A 9047-nucleotide genomic window follows, 5' to 3' on the forward strand; every position below is an offset into this window, starting at 1 on the left:
AACAGAATAACCAAGGAAAGAGTAGGACCTATTAGGACCATAGAGTCATAAAGATGTACAGCATGGAACCAGAACCTTCGGACTAACTTGTTCATGCTGACAAGATACGCCAGCTCCCAGCCCATATCCCTCTAAACCCTTCCTATTCATGTACCCATCCAGATGCTTTTTAAATGTGGTAATTGTACCAGTCTCCACCACTTCCTCTGGCAGCTCATTCAATACATGCACCACCCTGTGTGAAAACATTGCTCCTTAGATCTCTTTTATATCTTTCCCCTCTCACCTTAAACCTATTCCCTCTAGTTCTGGATTCCCCTACCTTGGGGAGAAGACCTTAGCCATTCACCCTATCCATTCCCCTCATGATTTTTTAACCCTCTATAAGGTCACCCCTCAGCCTCCGACGCTCCAAGTTTCACAACATCTTTCCTATATGAGGGAGACCAGAACTGCACAAGATTTTCCAAAAGTGGCCTAACCAATGTCCTGTACAGCCATAACATGATCTCCCAACTCCTATACTCAATGCTCTGACCAGTAAAGGCAACATACCAAACACCTTCTTCACTACCCTGTCTACCTGTGATTCCACTTTCAAGGAGCTATGAACCTGTCTCCAAGGTCTCTTTCTTTGGCAACACTTCCCAGGGCCTTACCATTAAATGTATAAGTCCTGCCTTTCCAAAATGCAGCATCTCACATTTATCTAAATTAAACTTCATCTGCCAATCCTCAGCCAATTGGCCCATCTGATCAAGATCCCGTTGAACTCTGAGGTAACCTTCTTTGCTGTCCACTGCATCTCCAAGTTTGTTGTCATCTGCAAACTTACTAACAATGTCTCTTATATTCACATACAAATTATTTATATAAATGACAAAAGGCAGTGGACCCAGCACCAACCCTGTGGCACAAGTCTCCAGCCTGAAAAGGAACCCTCTGCCTCTGTCTCTGTCTCCTACCTTAAAGCCAATTTTGCATCCAAGTGGATAGCTCTCCCTGTATTCCACGTGATTTAACCTCACTAACCAGTCTATCATGTGGAACCTTGTCGAATGCTTTGCTGAAGTCCATATAGACAATGTGCACTGATCTCCTTTATCAATCTTCTTTGTCACTTCTTCAAAAAACTCAATCAGGTTGGTGAGACATCTGTGCAATAAGCTGGCGGACATTGCAAGAGTGTTAAATGAATACTTCAGGTCTGATTTTACTGGGAGAAGGAAGATGGAAGTACTGTACAGAATTCGAGAAAATAGGCTGTGAAGGTCTTTTGGAGACTGATGATAAGAAATGGGGAGGTATCGCAGGGTTTGGTGGATTTGAAACTGGAAAAATCCCCAGATCCAGAAGAGTTGTATCCCAGGCTGCTGTGGGAAATGAGGGAGGAAATTACAAGGGCCTTGACTCAAATGTTTAAATCTCCGATAGCCACAGGGGAGTGGAGGACTGGAGCACAGCTATTGTGGTTCCACCTTACAGGAAGAGTGGTAGAGATAGACCAGGGAACTGTAGACAAGTGAATGTAACATCAGTGGTCAGCAAACTATTGGAGAAAGTAGTTTGAGAAGCGAGGTTAGATCAGGGATAGTCACCATGACTTTGTCAGAGAGAGGTCATGTCAAACAAATCTCATGGAACTTTTCAAGGAGGTTCCAAGTGTTTGGAGGAGGGTATTTTATATGGATTTCAGCAGGGCCTTTGACAAGGTCCCATGTGGAAAACTGATGCGATCCAGGACATCTTGGCAAGATGGATCCAAAATAGGCTTAATGACAGAAAACAGGGTGATATTGGAAGGCTGACGTGTTACTGGAGTCCAGTGTACAGTGGTCCTTTATTGTTAATGATATTCATTAAGAAGTAGACGAGAAAGGCTTGATAAGTAAATTTGTGGATAGCATAAAGATTGGCCGGGTGGCTAATGTGAGGAGGAAGGTGTCAGGTCCAGGAAGATATAAATTAATTTCGTCAGATGGGCAGATCAGTGGCAGTTCAAGTTAACTAGGAGAAAGTGAGGACTACAGATGCTGGAGATCAGAGTCGAGAATGTGGTGCTGGAAAAGCACAGCAGATCAGGCAGCATCCGAGCAGCAGGAGAATTGACGTTTCGGGCATCAGCCCTTCATCAGGAACAGCTTCCTGATGAAGGGCTTATGCTTGAAACGTTGATTCTCCTACTGTTCGGATGCTGCCTGATCTGCTGTGCTTTTCCAGCACCACACTGTCGCAGTTGAATTTAAATCTGATAAATGTGAAGTGACGCACTTTGGAAGAGGGAATAAGACAAGTCAATGCTCAATGAATGGCAGGACATTGGGAAGCTCAAAGGAACAGAGGGATTTTGAGGTGCTTTTTCATAGATCCGTAAAGGTGGCAGGACAAATGAATACTTTAGTTAAGAAAGCATACAGGACACTTGCCTTTTTCAATTGTGGTGTGGTTTATAAGAGCAGGAAGGTCATGTTTCAGCTGTACAGAACTTTCGTTAGACTGGAGTATTGTTCTGGTCGCACTATATAAAGAATGTGATGCACTAGAGAGGATGTAAGGAGATTCCATAAGACCATAGATCATAAAATATAGGAGCAGAAATTAGGCCATTCAGCCCATTGAGTCTGCTCTACCATTGAATCAAGGCTGATAGGTTTCTCAACCCCATTTTCCAGCTTTCTCCTCGTAACCTTTGATCCCCTTGGCAATCAAGAACTTATCTATCACTGTTTTAAATATACTCAGTGACCTGGCCTCCACAGCCTTCTGTGGCAATGAATTCCATAGACTCACCATGCTCTGGCTGAACAGGTTTCTCCATCTCTCTGTTCTTAAAGGTCTTTCCTTTACTCTCAGGCTGTGCCCTCGGGTCCTTGTCTCTCCTGCCAATGGAAACATCTTCCCAACGTCCACTCTGTCCAGGCCATTCAGTATTTAGAAAGTTTCAATCAAATCCTCCCTCATCCTTCTAAACTCCATTGAGTCTAGTCCCAGAGTCCTCAAATGTACTTCATATGTTAAGCCTTTCTGACATGGAATCATTCTCGTGAACCTCCAGAGCCACAACATCTTTCCTAAGGCTTGGGACCCAAAATTGCTCACAATACACCAAATGTGGTCTGACCACAGCCTTATAGAGCCTCAGAAGTACACCCTTGCTTTTATATTCTAATCCTCTCGAGATTATCAATGACATTGTATTTGCTTTTTGACCTACCAATTCAACCTGCAAATTTACCTTGAGAGAAATCTGGACTAGGCCTCCCAAATCTCTCTGCACTTCAAATTTCTGAATTTTCTCCCCATTTAGAAAATAGTCCATGCCTCTATTCTTCCTATCAAAGTAAATGATCTCACACTTTCCCATGTTATATTTCATCTGCCAGTTCTTTGGCCACTCTTTTAACCTGTCTAAATCTTTTTTGCAACCTCCCTGCCCCCTCAGTACAACCTGTCCCTCTACCTATCTTTGTATTGTCTGCAAACTTAGCCAGAATGCCCTTAGTTCCTTCATCTAGATCATTAATGTATTAAGTGAAACATTATGGTCCCAACACTGACCCTTCTGGAACATCACTAGTCACTGGCTTCCATCCTGAGAAGGACTCTTTTATCCCATTCTCTGCCTTCTGCCACACAGCCAATTTTGTATCCATGCTAGTACCTTTCCTCAAACAACCTGGGCCCTTATCTTACTCAGCAACCTCTTGTGCAACACCTTATCAAAGGCCTTCTGGAAGGCAGATAGATAACATCCATTCATTCTCCTAGGTCTAACTCCTTGTTACCTCCTCAAAGAATTTTAACAGATTTGGCAGGCATGACCTCCCCTTGATGGAACCACGCTGACTTTGCCCTATTTTACCATGCACTTCCAAGTATTCAGAAATTTTGGACTCCAAAATCTTACCAATGACTGAGGTTAGGCTAATCGGCCTATCATTTACATCTTTTGCCTTGCTCCCTTCCTAAACAAGGGGATTACATTTTCGATTTTCTGGTCCTCTGGGACCCTCCCTGTTTCCAGTGATACCTGAAAGATCACGACTAAAGCCTCCACTATCTCCTCAGAATTCTAGGGTATAGTCCATCTGGTTCAGGCAATTTATCCATTTTCAGACCTTTCAGATTTTCTAGCATCTTCTCCTTGGGATGTTGCCTGAGATTGAGCTTTTCAGCTTTGAAGGGAGGCAGGATAACTGGTATTGTTTTCTTTAGAGCAGAGAAGGTCGATAAAGGTGTATAAGATTATGAGAGGCATGGACAGGGTGAATAGAAATCACTCAAGATGTTCCTATCAGCATCATTAGCAGAGACACAGCTGTCAAGATGCATAGTTTCACTATTCAAAGAAACTGCAAACAAAGCTCAAATTCTACTTCCCTGCAGCAAATGTGAAAGGCTATGGCTGGATGTGTGATCCATTTAGTTCAATGCCTTCTAATTTATCACAAAAGCTGATGCTAAAAGAAAAAGAGGAAAATGCAGAGCTTTGAATGTACCGTACAATGAAGCAGAAGTTTGGAGACGTGTCTTTATACACCTTTTCACTGACTGAATATCCAAGGATTTCTGAATATGCTAATGCTGTGCTCTTGCTGTTTGCGACAGCATAACTCTGCAAGCTGGCATTTTCAACATAGGCATTGGACGGCACAGTGGCTCAGTGGTTAGTACTGCTGCCTCATAGTGCCAGGGACCTGGGTTTGATTCCACCCTCGGGCGATTGTCTGTGTGGAGTTTGCATATACTTCTCGTGTCTGTGTGGGTTTCTTCCGGGTGCTCCGGTTTCCTCCTACAATCCAAAGATGTGGAGGTGAGTTGGCCATGCTAAATTGCCCATAGTATTAGGTGCATTAGTCAGTGGTAAATATAAGGTAGGAGAATGGGTCTCGGTGGGTTACTCTTTGGAGGGTCAGTGCAGACTTGTTGGGCCAAATGGCCTGTTTCCATACAGTAGGAAATCTAATCATACATGAAAACCAACAGGAGGGACTGCTTGTCAGTAAAAAAAAGATTCCGCCCCAGACCCTGTGCACACTGGCAGGCTCAGGTTTCCCATTAACCCAGTAAATTACAATTTACTCTCCATTTTGTTTGATCCATTGTTCATGAACAATTAGAAATAGCTGAGTTGAGCAGAATTTGAAAATGTGCTTGTACTCACAGTCGAAGATGGTGTATTTTTTCTGGTGGATTTGCAATGTTAACACATTTGATCCTTCTTTAGCTTGTTGTGAGCACTATGTTGGGGTAAGTTTGCTTAGTTGGCTGGATGACAGGTGAGTGAAGCCAACATCATGGGGTTCAATTACTGCACCAGCTGAAGTTACATGAAGGACTCTCCTTCTTCAATGCTCCTCTTGCCTGAGGTGTGGTGACCCTCAGATTACACCATCACCTGTCGTCCTTCTCCCTAATGGGAGAACAGCCCTAGATCTGGTAAAACTGTGGCAACTTTACCTCCAGCTTTGCACTATCTTGCAAATCTCTCCAGTAAGGCTGTAAATACAAATACTTACAAGTAAATGTGATATTTATGAGAGATAGTTTGAAAAAGGGGAAGATGCAACAAAATCTGTGTCACACTCACTGAATATAAGGCTGCAGGCACAGTAGAAAGTGAATAAGGCAAATGGTATGTTGGCCTTCATAGTGAAGACAATTGGAGTACAGGAGCAGGAACGTCTTCCTGTAATTATGTAGGGTTTTGTAAGATCACTCCTGTAGTATTGCGTGTAGTTTTGGTCTCCTGATCTGAGGAGAGATGTTCTGGCTAAGGAGGGAGTCCCATAAAGGTTTATCAGACTGATTCCTCACATGGTAGGACGAATGTATGAAGAGAGATTGGATCAGTTAGGGTTAAGTTATTCACTAGAGTTGACAAGAATGAGGGAATTCTCATAGAAACCTATGAAATTCTAACAGGACAAGACAAAGTAAATGCAGGAAGGATGTTTCCAATGACTGGGAGTCTAGAATCAGATGTCACAGTCTAAGTGTATGATACAGGCTATTTCAGACTGAGATGAAGAGAAATTTCTTCACCCAGCCTGTGGAATTCTCTGCCACAGAAAGAGGGTGAGGTCAAACCATTGAATGTTTTCAAGAACAAGTGCGATACAGTTCTTAGGGCTAAAAGAATCAAGGTTATAAGGTAAAAGCTGGAACTGAGGACTGAGTAGGGTGATCAGCCATGATCATTTTGAATGGCGGAGCAAGCTGGAAAGGCTCCTTGCTGGCAAAGCCCAATGGCTGATTCCGGCTCTATTTTGCCGTTTCAATCAATTCAGCTGACAACAGTGAATGTGCTGTGGAATTGTTTGTCTTATTGAATCGTGCTGTTTCACTGAAAAGGTTAGGAACAACTGCTGTACTCAATAGATTGGTCAGTGTCACTGTAGGCTGGGGCACTTCCACCATCACATTCTTCAGTTCCCTTCCCACCTCCCATGGTGCATGAGGCAGACCGAGCATGTGCTGATATCCCTTTCCAAGGTGACGTTTCCTGGAACAGGTCACCAGCCTGTCACAAGAGGAAATAGCTTAAACTCTGCATCAAGGACAGCTGACTGCCGATTCTTCTGCTGTTACGAATTCCTGTAAGCGATTGGAAGGATTTACACTAGGAAAATCAACTTTTTTAGGTAAAAACAAAGGCTGTAGATGCTGGAAATCAGAGTCTAGATTATAGTGGTGCTGGAAAAACACAGCAGGTCAGGCAGCATCCGGGGAGCAGGAAAATTGACGTTTTGGGCAAAAGCCCTTCATCAGGAATACAGGCAGAGTGCCTGCAGAGTGGAGAGATAAATGAGGGGAGGGTGGGGGTGGGGAGAAAGTAGCAAAGAGTACAATAGTTGAGAAGGGGTGGGGATGGAGGTGATAGGTCTGAGAGGAGGGTGGGGGAAGGTAGCAAAGAGTACAATGGGTGGATGGGGATGGGATGAAGGTGATAGGTTGGAGAGGAGGGTGGAGTGGACAGGTGGGAAGGAAGATAGGTAGGACAGGTCATGGGGACAGTGCTGAGCTGGAAGTTTGGAGCTGGGGTGAGGTGGGGAAGGGGAAAATGAGGAAACTGGTGAAATCCACATTGATGCCCTGGGGTTGAAGTGTTCCGAGGTGGAAGTTGAGGCATTCTTCCTCCATGTGTTGGGTGGTGAGGGAACGGCGGTGAAAGAGGCCCAGGACCTGCATGTCCTCAGCTGAGTGGGAGGGGGAATTGAAATGTTGGGCCACAGGGCGGTGTGGTTGATTGGTGCAGGTGTCCCGGAGATGTTCCCTAAAGCGCTCTGCTTGGAGGCATCCATTCTCCCCAATGTAGAGGAGACCGCATCGGGAGCAACAGATACAATAAATGATATTGGTGGATGTGCAGGTAAAACTTTGATGGATATGGAAGGCTCCTTTAGGGCCTTGGATAGAGGTGAGGGAGGAGGTGTGGGTGCAGGTTTTGTAATTCCTGTGGTGGCAGGGGAGGGTGCCAGGATGGGAGGGTGGGTCTTTTTTGTCCATGTTATGAACACGGACTGTGGCCATCAAGTCCTGGAGTGAGACCTGAACTTAGAGCTGCTGACTCAGAGGCAGGAACATTACCTACTCCTCAACCAAACCCCCTACTTTCCCCATCGACGGCTTCATAACTCCCAATTCACAGGAAGCATGCATTTCCTAAATAATAAAACGTCTGCATTTACATATCAAATTTTAAGGGATCAAAAAGCTTTTTACAGCCAATTACACACTTTTTAAAAAAAAGTGATATTTGGTGCTTTGTAGTAAACACAGCAACCAATGTGCACATATCACAAACTATATGTGGGGGAGAGTGGGAGGACTGTGCCTCAGTGGTTAGCACTGCTGCTTCACTGCGCCAGGGACCTAGGTTGAATTCCAGCCTCAGAACTGTCTATGTGAACTTGCACATTCTCCCCCTGTCTGTGTGGGTTTCCTCCAGCTGTTCTGGTTTCCTCCCACAGTCCAAAGGTGTGCAGGTTAGGGTGGATTGGCCATGCTAAATTGCTCACAGTGTCAATGGATGTGCAGGCTAGGTAGATTCGCTAGGGTTAGAGGGATGGGGTGGGTTTGGATGGGATGCTTTTCAGAGAGTTGGTACGGACTCAGAGGGGCAAATGGCCTGCTTCCACACTGTCAGAATTCTATGATCATGACCATTTTATCCGTTTTGGTGAAATTGATCATCAGATTTATATTTGCCAGCGTTCACAATAATACATAGCAACATGTCAAAATGATATTCCCTGGAGAAGGACTCCAATCATGCTCCTCAATTTTGTATCCACATACCTTTTATTATGGACAGGGTTTGTAACACCCAGACCAATATATGCATCTGTGTCAACACAGGCAACAGTTTCAAACCAAATACTTATTCACGTTGACCAAAGAGAACAGTGCCCCCTAGCATCCCCACAATAACCTTGCCTTTCCATGAGAGATCTGGTTTCAGATCATTCTTCTTGCTAATTGGGCATCATAGTCTTTTCTTCTGTTTACTGCTCATGCTGAACTCACTGGAATCCAACCATGCAAAATTTATCCTCCTGTCAGGTCAGTCCTGTGTTCTTCTTTAACCTACATTACAGTATTGACAATTAAAGAGATGCCAACTGAAAGACTTTCTTAAGAACACCTCAGTAATACATACGAGTAATGGCTGTTCAACATTAAGCATATGTCTAGTGAGATGTAATAACTTTAGCCTTGTTAATTTGAAAAATGTATCCACAAGCTAATAAGGCAATTAAAAAAAATCACTGGGGCCAAGTTTCCAAGGGACAGAGTTAAAAAGCAGGGAAGTTTTGTTGAACTTGTACCGAACCTTGGTTAGATCACATGTGGAGTGCTGCACACAGTTCTGATCTCCATAATGAAAAGGGACATTTGGGAAAAAGCATTGGTATGGAGGATATTGAGAATTGGGAGTTTGCAATAGTCAGGTGTATCTAGACATTGAATGTTTTTGAAAAGGAAACTTTGCCATGAAAAAGATACTGGCAACAGCAGTACTGTTGCATTTGCAATGAACGAAC

The sequence above is a fragment of the Hemiscyllium ocellatum genome, chromosome 35 (assembly GCF_020745735.1).
Source record: "Hemiscyllium ocellatum isolate sHemOce1 chromosome 35, sHemOce1.pat.X.cur, whole genome shotgun sequence".
Classification (NCBI taxonomy): Eukaryota; Metazoa; Chordata; class Chondrichthyes; order Orectolobiformes; family Hemiscylliidae; genus Hemiscyllium; species Hemiscyllium ocellatum.